Raw genomic sequence first — 19,648 nt, forward strand, 5'->3', positions numbered from 1 at the left:
CCGCGGTCGGACTTCACTTTTCACATTTGTACGGTAATTCGTCCGGAGACGTGTCGGGCACATTTTCCGACCCGAGGACGTGTGGGGAATTATTCCCAATGCGATTTGTATGGACTTTTTCCCATGCGAATCGTAGTTGGCAGTTTGTACAGCACTTGTACGATTCGTACGATGAAAAGACCGGATACGAGTCGTACGGGGAATTTTTTTACAGGATCGTAATCGGCACCCAAGTTGTGGCTTCTGGGTGCAGCTAACACTTTGTGAGTATGCCTGCTTTGATGTTGTGCTTTCCTCAAAGTGACTGGAACTCTTTAATTATGTCCTTTGAAGCTATTTAGATGGAAGTCACAAAGCTTGTGTTACATCTGTGGGAAAATAAACTATCCTTAACTTTTCAAAATCATTAATTTTGAATGAATTTTTTACTTTATGAGCATTGATTACCACCTTGTGTTGCTGAAAGCTGCTCCTTTTTTCTCCTCTCACAGGTTTGCTAAAGAATTACAGCAGTACGTTTACCTACTAATGAATATAAATCAGCAACGTATACTATTTATCTCAGTCAGCTGGCACATCTTAGGCCACAGCCTATTATGTCTGAATATGTTCTTACAGGTCCTTGGCTAATCTGAGCATACCTACAGCATCCCCCTGTGTGCGAGTCATACGGCTGCGGGTGTCGGGGGGTCTGACGCGGACCCCCGAAGTCCGACTCCGGGAGCTTTTGTGAGCCGGGCACTCTGGCTCGCACAGGCTGTCCAACGCGTGCATCGCACTAGCTCGGTCGTGAATCGCATCCATTGCACGCCACGGTTAGCTTACGACCAAGACGTACGGAGCGGTTCGGACCCGGAAATGACTCGGTCGGTGAATTTCATGTAGCTCGCATCGTACTGGCTCAATCATACAGCTGTACGAGTCGGGCGGAAAACACGCGTACGGCTCGTAGTTTTTCCATCCGGATCGCGTTCGGTGCCCTTCTGGAAAAGTGTTGGATAGCGGAGGGGTAAAAATTACTATTCCAACTCCAATGTGAGTGCAAAAGTGGGGAAAGTGTTGGATAGCGGAGGAATAAAAATGACTATTCCTACTCCAGTGAGTGCAACAGTAGGGAAAGGGTTGAATAGCGGTGTGGTAACAAATTACTATTTCCACTCCAGTGAGTGCAACAGTAGGGAAAGAGTTGGATAGCAGAGGGGTAGAAAATACTATTCCCACTCCACTTAGTGCAACACTAGGGAAAGGGTTGGATAGCGGAGGGGTAAAAATTAGTATTCCCACTACAGTCAGTTCAAAATTAAAAGCAAACAAAATATCACCAAGACAAAATATTTAAAAAAAATGAAAAATATATCAATATATTTTTAAAAATCTAAACAATAGAAACGTATTATAATGTTAAATAGACAAATACCTGGAAATATTATATTTAATACATTTAAAAATAATTTACAAACAAATAACTATTTTTAACATAGAAATTATTTATAAACAAAAACATTAATTATTACATAAATGTAATCTTTTTTATTTCCTACCCTAACACCGCACAATTCACAACAAACATCTACATTTGAAAAAACTGTACTTCCATAATTAACATAGCTACCTATCAATTAAATAAATATTATTAATAAAAAAAAATGAAAACAGATACAAATGTATTTACTCCCCAAACGTTACACCTATAAAACCAAAAATCTTACAAAAAATAAACAAATACCCTAATTAATTATCAGTTGATGAATTGATATTAATGATCAACTACTTATTAATTAATTAAACATAAATTAGTTTCCACCTTCTAGCCCTATAAACCCCACAACCCACACCTAAAAATCCTTACACAATTTCCATAATTAATTTTAAAATAATACATTAATATCAATTAACAACTACTTAATAATTAATTACAAATAAATTACTTCCCACCCTTTACCACTATAAACCCCACAACTCACATCTAAAATTAATTACACAATTGCCATATTTAAATTTTAATTAATTAATTAGCATTAATTAACAAATAATTATTAATTCATTAAAAATACATTTCTTCCCACCCTTTACCCCTATAAACCCCATAACTCGCTCTGAAAAAAACCGACACAATTAACATAATTAATTACCAATTAATTAATTAATACTAATAAACAACCAATTAATAATTACTCAATAATAAATTACTTCCTACAATTAGCACTTTATTATATATATATTAATACATTTAAAAAAATCATTAATTTATGATAATTAAATTACTTTTTGCCCTTTACCCCTATAAATCCCACAACCCGCTCCTAAAAAAATAACATGATTACCATAATTCATTACCAGCCAATCAATAATCAATTATTAACAAATTGCTTCCCACTATAAAATCTGAATTAAATAAATATTACTAAATAAAAAATAATCATTAATTTATTATAATTAAAATACATCCCACCCTATTCCCCTATAAGCCCACAACCCACTACGGAGCTAAAAAACGCAAAATGTAATTAAAATAAAATTGATAACTACTCAAAATTTAACACATATAAACCAAAAAACAAAAACAATATTTATACAAATAAAATTGATCACATACATTCAAAATATATACTAAAATACATAACACTAATTAAAAAAATTTATATTTTAAACAACTATATTTTTAAAAACAAAATTTCTTACCTTAAAGTCAATATTCTTGGCCACGATATTCTTGCTGTCTATATTTCTGTGTCACGATATTTCCAACTCAATATTTGTGTAAGTCGACATTTCCAACTTGATATTCTGTCTGCATACCTCTGCAAATAAAGGTCCAAGACTGGAGGGGCACCACCTAGGAGTTTAGGACACACTCATGCTGGGTCGGAGACATATTCAAGATGGTTAGAACTTTTCTTGAACCTGTGGCTCTGATCAGGAGGCCAGCCAACTAGCCCTTGGAGTCACTCTCGTAGTCCCTATGTCAAGGTGATGAAACAGGCCTCTCAGGGTTCATGGCAGCCCTTGGAGTCCTTCCACAGGTCATGAATGTGAACTGAAGAGTGTGTCTGAGGGTCCCCTTTTTAAACATGGTGACTGCTTTGAAGTAGGAAACATTTATAGAAAAGTCCCTTTGAAGTGTTTGACGTTTCGTGACTCCCCTGCCCTGGCTACAGGTTGGCTGCATTAACAATACAGGGCTGACAAGTTCTATTGTGAAGGCAGAGCACAGCCTATTCAGTTGTAAGTGGGTGTGTACCCAACTCCACCCCTTATCCTTCCAGTTGTTGGCCCATCCAGGCACACCTAATCCCTCTATTGTGTAGTTGTCTGGAAGAAATAAACAACGTTCAACTGCCAATTGGATCCAGTCATATGACCCATGATAGGCTGTAGCCACCAATTTGGGAAGGAAAATGCCAACTTTCTAAAAGTCATTTTCAAAATTGTAACTTAAAATTCAACTTTACCATTAAGGAGGATTTCTAATTACAATTTCTCAGATATCTAACATGAAATGTTATCTGTTCCCACTCAAATGTTTGTACATATTAAATGTAATAAGGCACCTAATGTTATTCTATGAGGGAAGTAGGCCTCACAGTAGTGAAAAGCAAATGTCGTTTTTTTTTTTACTACCAAGACATGTACAACTTCAAGATACATGTTCAAACTTTTAATTACAATGCAGCCTGTCCTATGGGCTACCTAGGGCCTACCTTAGGGGTGACATATGCATAATAAAAGGTGAGTTTGCGGCTTGACAAGGGGGGTATATTGACAAGTTGAATTGACAGTTTAAAACTGCAACTAGGCTGCAATGGCAGACCGGGGACATATATAAAGGGCTACCTAAGTGGGTGGCACAATAAGTGCTGCAGGCCCACAGGTAGCATTTAATTTACAAGCCCTGGGCATATGGTATGCCTCTTTATAAGTAAATTAAATATGGCAATCAGATGTAAGACAATGTTAGCATGTTTAAAGGACAGAGCACAAGCACGTTAGCACTAGTTAGCAGTGGTAAAGCATACAGAGTTCTAGGGTCACACAAAAAAAATGTAAGGAAAAAGGGGAATATAAAGGAAAATAATTCTGAGGGCAACCCTACAGAGAGGTTGAAGTGCAACATCTCTATTGGCTGATTTCTCTTTCACAACTGCTTTCATATGTTTGGGATTCTTTGAAAGGAATGCCATGTGGATTCATAATTAACTTTGTGTGTAAGAAAGAGAAATTAAATGAAAATAAAGATAAGGTGACTTTAGACAATATCAAACAACTTCAACATTCATTTGTTTATTTTAGCTCTTCTAAATCAAAGTACTTGTTACAGAGGTTAGTTGAGGTTAAATTTCAATTTAATAAAGAATCCACTGAAACTGCATCTACATTCCCACTAAAAGGTAGTCAAAACAAGACTGGAAAAATGTTGGAAAACTAAGTGGAATTGACAAAACAGTGAGTTAAACTAGAATCAAGATTCCTTTCAAATTCACAAACATGCTGAAATTTTTGATGAATTTGATGATTTCTACGATTATATAATTGAGACATACCACCAACAAATGTAGGCATCTCCAAATACTTAGGGGCCCATTAGGATGTAGGGCGGATTGCCACCTCCCGCATGGCGGTGGCGATCCGCCCTACGTCTATCCCCGCCCGCCACCCATTTCCCCCCGCCATATTAGTATGGCAGGGGGGACCACGGCGGACGGGAAGACCATCCGCCGCTTTTCCATCCGGTCGACAAGTCGACTGGGCGGAAATGGGTTTAATATGGTGGCGGTGTCTTCTAGACACCGCCATCCATATCAGGATGCAGGCGGGAGGCAACGCCGCCATGGAAAGTCATGAGGATTTTCAGGTTGGGGACCCGTTGCAGGCCCCCAGGATGTTGGGGGAATGGGGGGGCAAATGGGGGTTACCTATGGTACCCCCCTGCATGTGCATGCACAACATGGCAGGCACGGCACGGTGCCTGCCACGTTGTGCATGCATATGCACAACATGCACTTTTGGCATTGCGACGGGTGCTGCTGAAAGCACCGCCCGCCGCAATGTTAAAAATGCGTGATGCGCCCGCCAGTGTGGCGGGCGCATCCTAATATTCCCCACGGGACCGCCGCACATATGGCGGGCAGTCCCGTTTTCCGTCAGGATGGCAGGCGGGCAAAGTCCGCCCGCCATCCTAATGATGCCCTTAGATTCAATTCATAAGTCTTGACAGAAAATCTTTCCTTTCTGGAAGGAAATATATCTATTGATAAAATGATTCAATTAAGTAGCTCATTAAAAAAAAGTGTAAAAAGGGCAAATCTCCTTGCTCCAATAGTTATTCGTAAACGTTTAGAATTATTTATATTTTTCTCTTCATCTAATTTAGCCCATGGGTCTTTTCAAGAAGGCACGGTTTGTCTCATACTAAAAAGGGGTTGTGACCCAAAACGTAGCATAAATTGCAGACCTACTTCTTTAGTAAATATTGATTATAAAATGTTTGAAAATACCTTAGCTTTATGTGTAGACTCACTCCTTCCAAATCTTATTGGGTCAGTACAATTCCTCTGATGACACCAGAAAATGTTTCAATATCTTAAATGGATTTCTTAAATCCGAACATTCAGTACCTGCTGATATGGCTATTGATAGAAAGGACTGGAAAAATTACTTGAGTGTCTATTACTTTCAACTGTGTTACTTCCTATTATTTTTCACTTCACGGAGGTGTTAGACAAGGTTGTTCATTGTATCTATTTTTTATTTATTTTGCCTATAGAATCTTTCCTTTCTAGAATTAGGCGATTTGAATTTCTGGAGGATCTTCTGGAGAAAATAAACTTTTGATGTCTGTTTATGATGATGGTGATGACATTCAGCTTTACATATCCAACCCAGAGGTCTAGTTTCCAGGATTATTCCCCACATTATCAGGCTAGAAATAAGTTTCTTAAATCCAAGACTCTTCCCCTCAATAAATATTGTACAAAACAGATGCTTGCTCTTCTGTTTCTCCCTGGATCTAAACCATGTAAAAATATTTAGGTATTTGGCATACTGACTCTATCAGCGGTGCTGGAAATGGTCACATATATGGGATCCCATGCATTAGAAGAGACAGGGTAAACAAACAGGGGTTGAGCTACAAGCCGTAGGGTCATGTGAAGCGGAGTCCAACAGTCAACTTATGAATTTATTTTTTAAAAACCTCTGCCCACTACAGACATTGGAAACAAGGACAAATGTGATAGTATATGTGCGTTATTTAATTGGTCAAAGACATACTTAAAATAACCTACTGGTTTTAAGCATCCCATGCACAGATATGTGTGTTCCTAGCAAGGTCACCTGTGTAATAGCAGTAAGATAACTTTGATAGTTAATGCACATGTTTGAGAGATCTGTGTGTGTCCAGTCACAGATTTGATTCAACATGAAATATTATGGAGGGCTAAAGTACAGGAGCATAATACAAGCTCCTGCAGCCTCTGGTGTTAGGAGGGCTCACCCTTAAAAGCCCCCCAGTTAGCCTAGTCCTAGGCTTCTTCAAAGAGCAGGTTGAGGGAATGTTAGAACTGGGATTTCTGGTTGGCTAAGGCTTGCGCCAAAGTCAGGCAGAAACCACCACTCTAGTCAGGGCCAGGAAGTTACACGCCAAAGATAACCCCTGCTCACCCCCTTGGTAGCTTGGCACGAGCAGTCAGGCTTATCTCTGAGGCAATGTGTAAAGCGTTTGCGCGCGCACCCAGCAACAACACCCAAGGCCCACCACAAAGGAAACTCCACACAAGGTATTCTATAAAAATAGCCTTTGTATTATAATAAAACACATTAGATAAAAACACACACTTTACAATGTGCCAACAGGCACGGGCAGAATTTACAAGGGATTATATGTACAGGGGACAGGGCCACCTGGACCACTGTCAGGAATTAGCACTTTTTAGAATATAAAATTACTGTAGCACAAAATACACATATAACACAACCAGTAACCACTGGTAACATGTAAGCATCACCTACGCAACCCTAACCACTTTAGGAAAATCGCGCAGGGAACCAGAACCTCACTAGCACCACCTGTACTAGGAGAAAACAAACAACCACCTAAGTATCACAATACCTGTAGGGGTAAACGCACATTACACATGATGCCTAAAACATTCAGAGGTGTAGAACATGGCACATGACGCATAAACTCATTCAGAGGTGCCGGGCAGGTAAACACATGATGCATAAAACATTCAGCGGTGTTAGGAAGAAAAACACATGATGTATAAAACATTCAGAGGTGCTGAAAGAAAACACATGATGCATAAAATACATTCAGCGGTGTAAAACGAGGCACATGACGCATAAACATACATTCAGAGGTGCAGGTTAGGAAACTCACATAAGCCACCACCTGTGGCAGTCCCTAGGCCAACTGGCCTTGTCGGGGCTAGGACGCTCTGTCCCAGTCAGGTTAAGCTGCGCCAGCCGCGCAGACCAAAAACGAAAAATGTCCCCCACCTAAACGTGGGCAGCTGAAGACCTGAGCGTGGGCACCACTGTGCCCTTGGAACACCAATCGCCGTCACTCGTGGAGCCTCTCTGGGCCCTGCCAAAAGAATGCCCCCTAGAGCCTTTCAGGGCCCTAAACGTTACTGTGGGCAAGGGGGGAGTGGCCCGCTGCCATCTGGGGCCACTCGATCGCTGAAGAAGTGCCCCCGGACCGTCGGAGCATATTCGCGCTCTGTCCCTCAAGAAATGCCCCCCCCTCGTTGGAGTCCCTCACGGGGCTCGAGGACACTGACACCACGTTGGAGCCCCGCGGGGCTCTAGACACACTGTGGGCCCGTTGGAGCGCACCAGCGCTCAAGGAAAATAATGCGGGCCCCGTTGGAGCTCAGGAGCTCTATCCCCAGGCGGCCCCCACTCACCGGGACTCTCCAGCACGGGGCGGCTCCTCCTCGGGGCCTTCCTCCTTCTCCGGCACCACTCTCGTCCGGATCCAGCGCGGGGTGGGCTCCCGCCTGGATGCCTCGATACTCCTCCTGGGCTGCAACCACGCGGGGCTCCCTCCGCTCACGGGAGCCCCGGTCACTTTCTCGTTGCGCCGCCTCTCCTTCCGCCTGAGGCCCCGCCCACGTCCTAGTCAGCGCTGCCTGACTTCCGGGGCTTCGGCCCGGGCTGCAGCGGTGATCTTCCCGGCGATAAGAGGGGTGAGCTCCCTCGATAGGTGCGATGTACGGCGGGGTGGGCACCCGCCATAAGAGTACTCAAATAAGCGGGGTGGGCACCCGCAGGCAGAATCAAAGCGCTCACAGCGCTACAAAGCCAGACAGCGCTCCCAGCGCTATAAAGCCCAAAAAGCGCTCCCAGGCGCTATAAGTGAATACAAGCGCTCCCAGGCGCTTAGGGATACCAAGTCCAGCCAAAAAGTCTTTCAAAGAGCAGGGGGGCAAAGACTGGGCCCAGAGCCAGCTCACAGGGCCCTCCAGCAGGGAGGCAGTCCCTAGTGGCGGTCTCTCCTGGCGCCCAGCAGCAGCAGGCCCCCCTCAAGTTGGATCCTGGAAGAGAACAAATTGTAAGGGGACACAGCCCCTTTTTATACAGTAAAAAGTCTTTGTCTGAAGGTGCAGGGAAGGGGCGAACCAGTTACAACAGGTTCCTGAGCACTTTGTTTTGCTCAGCCCCTCTCCCTATTCACTGGCAGGGCTAGGGTCATTAGACGCACCACAGGGGCCGGAGCCAGCATTGTGTGGGGAAAGCCCTGTCCTATTCAGGACCCAGGTGTACTCCTCCCACCCATCTAGCTGCTGATCTCCCCATTCACCACTGGGTGACTCATCCTGACTCTGGGGAATCCCTAGCCCGTCACATGACCTCAGCCAGCCAATCGCCAGGCAAGGCACACATTTCATACTGCACACTGAAGTGCCCACTTCTAGAAGTGGCACTTCCACACTAGGTACATGCACGCCGCACACATCATCGCGCAGCATTCAATCACACGAGTCCGCACATACCAAACTCGGGCCTAAACACCCCACGCATCATGAACTACCAGGACACATACATTCCCCCATGCATTCCTATGGGAGGGCAGGCCAACCTCACAACACGCACGCACTTTACCCTGGGACACAGCGGTAAAGTGCGCAGAAACCAAAAATCACTAAACCAAGTCACCAATAAAAAGCAAAAAGTTTCGGGGTGAACCTGCCAGAAGGGCCGGGTCCAACACAACCCCCTTCCAGCCAAAACGCAGGGTAGACCAATCACCACCGTGAAGGTCTTCCCTGCTTTGGGCGACAAAACACGGACGCAGGCATGCAACGGCAGGGACACTCTCCGGTTTTACGCCACTCTAAACCCATGGAATTCCTTCTAAAAGAACTCGGCGGACCAACTGGGCTACCCCACTGGTACTCCTCAGCTGTCCGCGGCCAGGACCAGGCCCTAGGCCATCTAGACGCCACTGGTCCTTGCCTAACCACAGAGTGGGGGGTAGTAACCCCTGGCACATAGTGACCATTTTCCACTCTTCCCCTCATCAGGGCTGTTCTAAACATCCACTGATCTTCCAGCCCAGGGTCTGTACCCTCAAGCTGACCAACAGTCACGGGCGAGGCTCTCCTTCCCCTACCTCTCCTTCTAGGGTTCCGTCCTCTCCTCCTCTGAAAGGCACCCTCAGAAATCAACTTTCTCACCAGCTCAGGACCTCTCCCTGAGAACTGGTCTCCCAACCTAGGGTTTAACCCCTCAGGTTGCACCGGGGTCAGAGGCGGGCTCTCCCACCCTCTGCACCCCCTTCCAGAGTCCTGCTCCCTACCAACTGGGGCGGTACCTCTGGAAGAAGAACCGGTCAGGACACTGGTTACAGTAGTCCTACCCTTCAGGTCAGGCTGATCCTGAACCTGGCCTCCCAACCTCGGGTCTAGAACCTTTGGTGGAGTACTTGCCTGGCACTCCAGGACTTCTGGGGACTCACACAGTATCCCCCCAAGAGTAACATATGCCTCATATGTTGCATGACAGTCTGCCTGGCGCAGATCTCCCGTCCCCTGTCCACCTGACAGTACGCGAAGATCCCCCAGGACAGACGTGTGGTCGCCATGGTCACTTCTAGGAGACTCAGCCCTACCGGCTGGTCCCTGACCCACTGGCTCCTCCACCGGGGAACACAGCCCCATGCCACTCCTCTCGCCGGACTTCTGTACCCTCCCTACCGGAGCGGTACTGCCTGACACCAGAACCACTGGAGCTCTATTTACAGTGACTCCAGGTTCTCCATACAAGGGCGATCCTCCTCAAGTGGCCTAACAGGACAGCCTAGGCCCCCTACCTGGTGTTCCCTGAAGAAACCATCCAGGCTCTGAGACTGGGTTTCGGGCCTCTGGGGACTCAAAGTCACCCACTCACTCCTACTCCGCTGAGATAGGCCGTGAGCCCCTACACCCCTCTCACTACTCTGGGACCTAGCTGGGCTACTCTGAACCTCTACTCCCATCCAAGACGGGAAGATCCCTGAGCCACTGCTGTTGGAAGCACTCTCCCATACCTCATCAGAACCTTGGGCCCTTTCCCAACGGTCCGCTTCTCTAGCAAGGTCCCCTGGACTAGCAAACCCATACTCCAACAGGTGTTGGCGCAACTCGGGACAACAACTCCTGAACACCTGCTCTTTGAGAACCATATTAAACAGATTCCTAGAATCACGTTTCCTGTTAACCCACTCCCACTTGCACAGTGCATCATCACATTCATCCACAAAATTCCCCCAATCCTGGTGAGGCAGCTTCCTACTGACCCTGAACTTCAACCTATACTCCTCTTCTTGGGAAACAGGTACCAGACTGGGGGAACTGGGAATGGAACTCTCTGCACTGGCCTCTCTATCGCTGCCACCACTGGACTCCACCCTCCCTGGTGAATCCAGAAAACTACCACTGCGCTCTGGGGACAACTTACCCTCCAGAGCTAATCTCTCCCTGGCGAGGGCCCTCTCAGCCTCCGCCCTCAGCTGCGCCATCGCCCTGGCATGCTCTAACCTGACCTTCTCCATGGCCAGCTGATGCTCCCTCTCTTCCCTCCTATCTATCCACTCCTCTGGGGACAGGTAAAGGGATGAGGTGCTGCTCCTGACACTGGACCCAGCAAGGGACTCCCTATCTATGGGATCTTCACTTTCTACTGGCGTCCCTGTCAGGTAACCTTCCTCTTCTTCAGATTCCTCAGGGCTCTCCTCAGACCCACCACCCTCTCGGCGTGCGGCCCGGGCCCTATCTTCCTCGCTGCGCTCTCGCTCCCACTCATCCTTTTGCCATAGGATCAGGTTGTCCCTCAGTTTGGACTGGGTATCTGACTCACCCACCTCCATGTCTCTCTCTTCACAGAACCTTACCAACTCCAACCTACTGTATCTAAACAGACCACAGAAATTAAAAGCAGGCTCCATTTTGGCGGATGTTCTCGAGAAGAGTTTAACACAAGGAACCTGAGTGTCTGAGCTAACACAGGAGTACATGATTCACAAAGGACACCTTTAGGAGAGGAAATAATGGAACTCAAAAACAATAATCCCTAAAATGTGATTTATCTAATGCAGAGTTTTGTGGTGTAGCCAGTCGCTGCTGCGGTACAGCGCAAACGCAAGTCCAAATCCCACCGCTGAGCACCAATGTTAGAACTGGGATTTCTGGTTGGCTAAGGCTTGCGCCAAAGTCAGGCAGAAACCACCACTCTAGTCAGGGCCAGGAAGTTGCACGCCAAAGATAACCCCTGCTCACCCCCTTGGTAGCTTGGCACGAGCAGTCAGGCTTATCTCTGAGGCAATGTGTAAAGCGTTTGCGCGCGCACCCAGCAACAACACCCAAGGCCCACCACAAAGGAAACTCCACAAAAGGTATTCTATAAAAATAGCCTTTGTATTATAATAAAACACATTAGATAAAAACACACACCTTACAATGTGCCAACAGGCACGGGCAGAATTTACAAGGGATTATATGTACAGGGGACAGGGCCACATGGACCACTGTCAGGAATTAGCACTTTTTAGAATATAAAATTACTGTAGCACAAAATACACATATAACACAACCAGTAACCACTGGTAACATGTAAGCATCACCTACGCAACCCTAACCACTTTAGGAAAATCGCGCAGGGAACCAGAACCTCACTAGCACCACCTGTACTAGGAGAAAACAAGCAACCACCTAAGTATCACAATACCTGTAGGGGTAAACGCACATTACACATGATGCCTAAAACATTCAGAGGTGTAGAACATGGCACATGACGCATAAACTCATTCAGAGGTGCCGGGCAGGTAAACACATGATGCATAAAACACTCAGCGGTGTTAGGAAGAAAAACACATGATGTATAAAACATTCAGAGGTGCTGAAAGAAAACACATGATGCATAAAATACATTCAGCGGTGTAAAACGAGGCACATGACGCATAAACATACATTCAGAGGTGCAGGTTAGGAAACTCACATAAGCCACCACCTGTGGCAGTCCTTAGGCCAACTGGCCTTGTCGGGGCTAGGACGCTCTGTCCCAGTCAGGTTAAGCTGCGCCAGCCGCGCAGACCAAAAACGAAAAATGTCCCCCACCTAAATGTGGCAGCTGCCCACTAAGTGCTGGGCAGCTGTAGACCTGAGCGTGGGCACCACTGTGTCCTTGGAACACCAATCGCCGTCACTCGTGGAGCCTCTCTGGGCCCTGCCAAAAGAATGCCCCCTAGAGCCTTTCAGGGCCCTAAACGTTACTGTGGGCAAGGGGGGAGTGGCCCGCTGCCATCTGGGGCCACTCGATCGATGAAGAAGTGCCCCCGGACCGTCGGAGCGTATTCGCGCTCTGTCCCTCAAGAAATGCCCCCCCTCGTTGGAGTCCCTCACGGGGCTCGAGGACACTGACACCACGTTGGAGCCCCGTGGGGCTCTAGACACACTGTGGGCCCGTTGGAGCGCACCAGCGCTCAAGGAAAATAATGCGGGCCCCGTTGGAGCTCAGGAGCTCTATCCCCAGGCGGCCCCCACTCACCGGGACTCTCCAGCGCGGGGCGGCTCCTCCTCGGGGCCTTCCTCCTTCTCCGGCACCACTCTCGTCCGGATCCAGCGCGGGGTGGGCTCCCGTCTGGATGCCTCGATACTCCTTCTGGGCTGCAACCACGCGGGGCTCCCTCCGCTCACGGGAGCCCCGGTCACTTTCTCATTGCGCCGCCTCTCCTTCCGCCTGAGGCCCCGCCCACGTCCTAGTCAGCGCTGCCTGACTTCCGGAGCTTCGGCCCGGGCTGCAGCGGTGATCTTCCCGGCGATAAGAGGGGTGAGCTCCCTCGATAGGTGCGATGTACGGCGGGGTGGGCACCCGCCGTAAGAGTACTCAAATAAGCGGGGTGGGCACCCGCAGGCAGAATCAAAGCGCTCACAGCGCTACAAAGCCAAACAGCGCTCCCATCGCTATAAAGCCCAAAAAGCGCTCCCAGGCGCTACAAGTGAATACAAGCACTCCCAGGCGCTTAGGGATACCAAGTCCAGCCAAAAAGTCTTTCAAAGAGCAGGGGGGCAAAGACTGGGCCCAGAGCCAGCTCACAGGGCCCTCCAGCAGGGAGGCAGTCCCTAGTGGCGGTCTCTCCTGGCGCCGAGCAGCAGCAGGCCCCCCTCAAGTTGGATCCTGGAAGAGAACAAATTGTAAGGGGACACAGCCCCTTTTTATACAGTAAAAAGTCTTTGTCTGAAGGTGCAGGGAAGGGGCGAACCAGTTACAACAGGTTCCTGAGCACTTTGTTTTGCTCAGCCCCTCTCCCTATTCACTGGCAGGGCTAGGGTCATTAGACACACCACAGGGGCCGGAGCCAGCATTGTGTGGGGAAAGCCCTGTCCTATTCAGGACCCAGGTGTACTCCTCCCACCCATCTAGCTGCTGATCTCCCCATTCACCACTGGGTGACTCATCCTGACTCTGGGGAATCCCTAGCCCGTCACATGACCTCAGCCAGCCAATCGCCAGACAAGGCACACATTTCATACTGCACACTGAAGTGCCCACTTCTAGAAGTGGCACTTCCACACTAGGTACATACACGCCGCACACATCATCGCGCAGCATTCAATCACACGAGTCCGCACATACCAAACTCGGGCCTGCACACCCCACGCATCATGAACTACCAGGACACATACATTCCCCCATGCATTCCTATGGGAGGGCAGGCCAACCTCACAACACGCACGCACTTTACCCTGGGACACAGCGGTAAAGTGCGCAGAAACCAAAAATCACTAAACCAAGTCACCAATAAAAAGCAAAAAGTTTCGGGGTGAACCTGCCAGAAGGGCCGGGTCCAACAGGGAACTGTCACCATATTCTTCAAGTAGACTTTATCATTTTACTTACACTTGTGTTAATGTGCTGGCGGCAGAGCATACCATGTAAGATGCAGGTGACACATTTTTATTTTATGTAGATGGCTCAATGAGTTGCTGCTTTCCTTGCAAGTACCATGATGTGTTACCTGCAAGTAACACCATACAATTTCTTGTAAGATAGCTTAGTGAGAATAATGAACGACGAGCTAACACTAATACATTGCATGCATATTGCAAGGCTTAAGTTAAACAACGTACTGTTCTTTTTCTTTTTGTTATGCAAAGGTTACAAAAATGTTTCCTTTTGGTGTCAATACATAATTGTAAGTGATAGGTAAATTGTTACTTTCATAATTACTCATATATTCAGATACATCTGACATTATTACATTGCTTGTCTCTCACTTTCCTACAAAGGTTTGAAAAGTAAAATACCTGTTGTTGTTGCTGTCATATTTCTAAAGTGCATGGTTACTTCAAAACTGGAGTGTCCCCGCGCTAGGAGGTCAAACTACTATGGTTATACAGATGGAGGTTTATTTAAAACAGCCAAGTTTTTAGTTTTTTCCGGAAAATCCATTCAGAACTTTCCTGTCTTAGATCAGAAGGGAGGGAATTCCATAATTCGGGGGCAAGCAGCCTGAAAGAACAGCCTCCTGACCGGGCTTTTTTCACTCTTGGCACTGCCGCCAAATCACAGTTTATCTCTTATGTACTCGTGAAGTGATAACAAAAGGCCTTTGTTTCCTCAATGGCAACAGCCTCAATATGTTAAGCTCCAACCTGTTCCAGATAAGTTAGGCACAGCTGGAGCTTAAAACAAGAGCCCTCCCTAATCCACTGAAAATTGCTGCTCTGCAAGAGCCTACTCATATGTCCTGTGAAAGAAGATCGCAATGGGACAGAGTTCACATATTCCAGTGGTGCTAATGGGATCTAGCTAAGAAATAGCTGCTGAATCCAGGATCTGAATGTATTCCCCACATTTCCAGCACTGTCTACCAGAGAAACAGTTATACCAATGTTACTGAAGTTTGGCATAGATCCAAAACCTTGAATTCTAAATGGGGCTATATAGATTAAATCAAAAGTATGCTAACTGCCATTTTACCTTATACTTTACCTATGTTACTAATAAGTGTAGATTAGATGTCTCAACTTTCTGCCTTCAACCCTCATGTTTGCTGACTTCTTTTTGCTGCTTTAGGCATCTGTGCACTTTACCACTGCTAACCAGTGCTAATGTGCGTGTGCTCTCTCCCTAAAACATGTAGTATTGGCTTGTACCCAATTGATATATTTAATTTACTTGTATATCCCTAGAAAAGTGGTACTACTCGTGCCCAGATCATGTGAATTGAATGCTAGTAGTGAACTTGCAGCACTGATTGTGCCACCAACTTAAGTAGCACTTTAAAAATGTCTCAGGCCTGCCATGCAGCCTGTGTGTGCAGTTTTTAAACTGCCAAGTCGACTTGGCAAAATAAACCTTTTGCCAGGCCCAAACCTTCTTTTCTAATACATATGAGTCATTCCTAGGGCAGGCCCTGGCAGTCCAGAGCAGAGGGTGCAGTGTATTTAAAAACTTGGACATGAACGTTTAAGTATTCCCTGTCCTGTTTGTGAACAACTCTTAAATAGTTTTTTCACTACTGCAAGGCCTGCCTTTACCATAGGATAACATTGGAGTTACTCTATTACATTTATTAAGCTGTAATTTCCAAATGGGAAAAGGTAACCCATTCATGTCTGGTGTCTTTCTAATTGTAATAAAAAATCCTTTCTTACGGTAAAGTTAGATTTTAAATTACAAATTTGATAATGTCACTTCAAGAAAGTTAGCATTTTCCTGCCTTAGTCATTTAGTGCCTGTAGCCTTTCTCTGGATCACATGACTGGGTGTAGCTGACAGTTGGGCAGAGTGTATTTCTCTTAGACAGCCACACACAATAAATAACTTAGGTGCGCCTGGATGAGCTATTACTGGCAGGATGAGAGGGAGGAGCTAGACACAGCCCCACTTTCACTTGAATAGGATGTGCCCTGACTATACAAAGGGCTGTATACCCCGTAGTTAGTCTGGAACCAGGACAAGGAAGGCAGGATGTCTGGGGACTTCAAAGGGAATTTCTATAGGCTTCTCCCACCTACCAGAGGAAGGGCACCAGGGATAATTATTGGATCTCAAACACCACCTCTTCAGTACACTTGTGGACCTGTGGATACTCTGCTAGGAAGGACTGCTGTGCTGCTGAAAGGACTGTCACTCTGCTGCACTGCTGCTCTGAAGGACTGTTGCACTGCTGTTATGACCTGCCACCTGCTGCCCTCTTGACTGAGGGAGAAGGGCTGGGCCTGTATCTGTTGAACCCAGGACCCCAAAGTCACTCGAAGGGCTAGTTGGCTGGCCTCCTGACTAGAGTCTCAGGGGCAGACGGGTCCAACAACCTTCAACAAGCTCCTGGACTCTGCCATCTGTAAATCTACCCTATCAAGTGGTGACACCCTAGTCCTGGATCCTTGGAAGTGGGCCTATAAGTGCTCTGCCACCCCATGTGTTTTCTCAGCAAAACCGATGCATCTCCTCTGCTGTGTGGTGCAAACCAGAGCAAAACCGCTGCATTGCCACTGCTGCAATGGTTTTCCCGATGCAAAGGACTCCGCATCTACCCCGCAGCCATAACGTAACTACCGTCTGTGTGAAGGTTTCCCGATGCAGGCCCTCACATTTCTCGTCGATGTAGCCTCAACAACCATTTAGTTCCTCGCATCATAGTATCACTGCTCCTCAAAACTGAAGCATCGCCTCACCTGTGCAATGCATCCTTGACACGGGACTCTGCATCGCAAGCACTCATTGACTGGATCCTCAGCAACGACACAGCACCTTGCATCACAGCTCTGCATCTCGGAACCAACTCATTGCTTCAGTTGTGCAACACATCCTCAGCCCGGAACCTCACAATGCTCGGCAAACCAGGGTTGAAGGTACTTGGCTCAGTGGGCCTAACTGGGTCCCTGTAGCTGGCCCGCGCTCTGTCACAGTCAGCTTCAACATTTGACTTTGTCCCGGTCCGGCATGACCAGATAGCCACAGTTGGTTCTTTATGCTTTTTGGTGCTGTTTTCAGTGAACCTTAAAACGTGCATATTTCCAGATCTACTGATTGGATTTTTGTTGTTTTGTTCTCGTTTCATTTAAAAAAATAATTTATCCATTGCCTCTGAATTAAGCCTGAATGCACACTGCAAGCTACCAGAGGGTTGAGCATAGGTTAATTTAGGGTTGGCTTGTGTCTCACCTTGACAAGGATTGTGGTTACTGCTTGACTAGGGCTCACACCCCAGTCAACTAACAACCTAATTTCTTACAGTATAGCTATGTTGTATTTAAAAAAATATGGAATCTTTGTTTACTACATTTTAAAACAATAAGACAAATTCAAGATTATCGTTACCTAAATTAAGGCTGGGGAAATAATTAAGTTGGAGTTAATTTTCCATATTATCAGTTATGTCATAAAGCTTTTCTCTTCAGACAATTGTCTTATTAATTTTTGGATTAAAATAAATATTTGTATTCACTCTGGGTCGATATTTAAAAATCCTTATTCAATATTACTCTAGGTTGATATTTAAAAATCCTTATTCAATATTTTTACTTTAAAGGAATTCATTATTTTCCTAAAAATGCCACAAAATTAATTTTTCTCATTTTTAAAAATGTGTGTAAATTGCTATGTTTTTTTTTATTCAATAACGTTTTACAACTAGAGAAATCGGGTTGGTGGTTTGGGGGTGGTGTGAGCCCTTCTCAAGCAATCTTCATATTCCTTTTCAAAGTGAACCACAAATGTCTCTAAATTAACCTATGCTTAACCCTCTGGTAGCTTACCACAAAGTCAGTCAGGCTTAACTTAAAAGCTTTGTGTAAAGTATTTATGCAGTACTTAATCAGTAATAATGTGAAAACACCACACAAGAAAATCCCATCTAAATTTAGAAAAACATAGCAAAATGTAATTAATAATTTTGCACCAACACTACAAAGATCCATTCAGTAGAACTGGAGATATTCAGTTTCAAAGATTTAAGGTAAGGATAGCGCCTAAAAGCGCAAATCCCTATTCACGATTATCTGATCATGTGAGACTAGATGAAAGTCACAAGTTCAGTTTGAACATGATGGAACGTGAGCCAGATAAAGAGGCCAGGTTAGTTCAGCTGAAAAGGTTACCTTCTCAATGTCCAGTGCGAAGAGTCAAGTTCACAGTGGAGGAGGCCACGAGGAGCAAGGAGAGGGTTACAGATAGTCGTCGCCATAGCATGAAGAGCAGGCCTGGCACCATGAATGGTCATCGCTGTAGCGCAAAGATCTTGTCGGGTGTTATCGACGGTCATTGCTGGAGCTTCTCGTTGGCAGTTATCGCGGGCAGACGATGCTGTAGCATGGGGTGCAGATCTATCATTGCAATTGTTGTAGCGCGAAGAGCCAGGTTAGTCGGAGCTTTGCATAGGCAGTCGGTGCGGGTCGCAAGATCTTAGCAAAAAACGACCTGCTACCTGTCATGAAGATCCCAGGACTATAAGATTTCTCTTTTGTGTTCAGTAGAATGAACTCTGATGGGCACAGGACAGAGGGAGGCATTTCTAAGGGATAAACAACTCACTCTTGAAAAGGCCAGCAGGTCAAGTTGCAAGTCCAGATAGGTCCAGTGGCAGCAGGTAAGCTGGGCAGGAGCAGGGAGGCCTCTGGACCTTGTTATATCCCTGTAGCTCTGAGGAGGAGGTCAGTCAGCTACCCCTGGAGCCCTTTCCTGTAGCCTGGGATGAAGGGAGCAGGCCAGACTTCCTTCTTAGACAGCAGGGCTTATGTAGTATCCACAGGTCCAGGAGGGTATTGGAGAGTTGGTCTGAGGGTCCAATATTTGTACCTGGTGTCAGCTTTGAAGTGGAGAATCTTCTAGACTTGCCTCCACATCTGGTTCTGGAAAGTCCTTTATTTCTCTGTTAAGGTCCCATGATTTCTGGAAACACAAAAGGCTTGTGTGAAGTTCTTTGTGTTTGTGCTGAGGCAGCTCCCAAGTCCAAGTGTAGTATGTGATAGCTCTGCCGCTCCCATCAGGCCAGAATGGCCCACCCTGGCAGCACCCAGTCCCCCTTTGTCATACTCTCTGGGAGGAATACACAAAGGTCAACTTCCAACTCAAACTAGTCATGTGACCCAGGATACAGGCGCCAAATGGTTAAGACAAGAAGATGCCAACTTTCTAAAAGTGGTATTTTCAGAATTATGGC

The sequence above is a fragment of the Triturus cristatus genome, chromosome 10 (genome assembly GCF_964204655.1).
Source record: "Triturus cristatus chromosome 10, aTriCri1.1, whole genome shotgun sequence".
Lineage (NCBI taxonomy): Eukaryota > Metazoa > Chordata > Amphibia > Caudata > Salamandridae > Triturus > Triturus cristatus.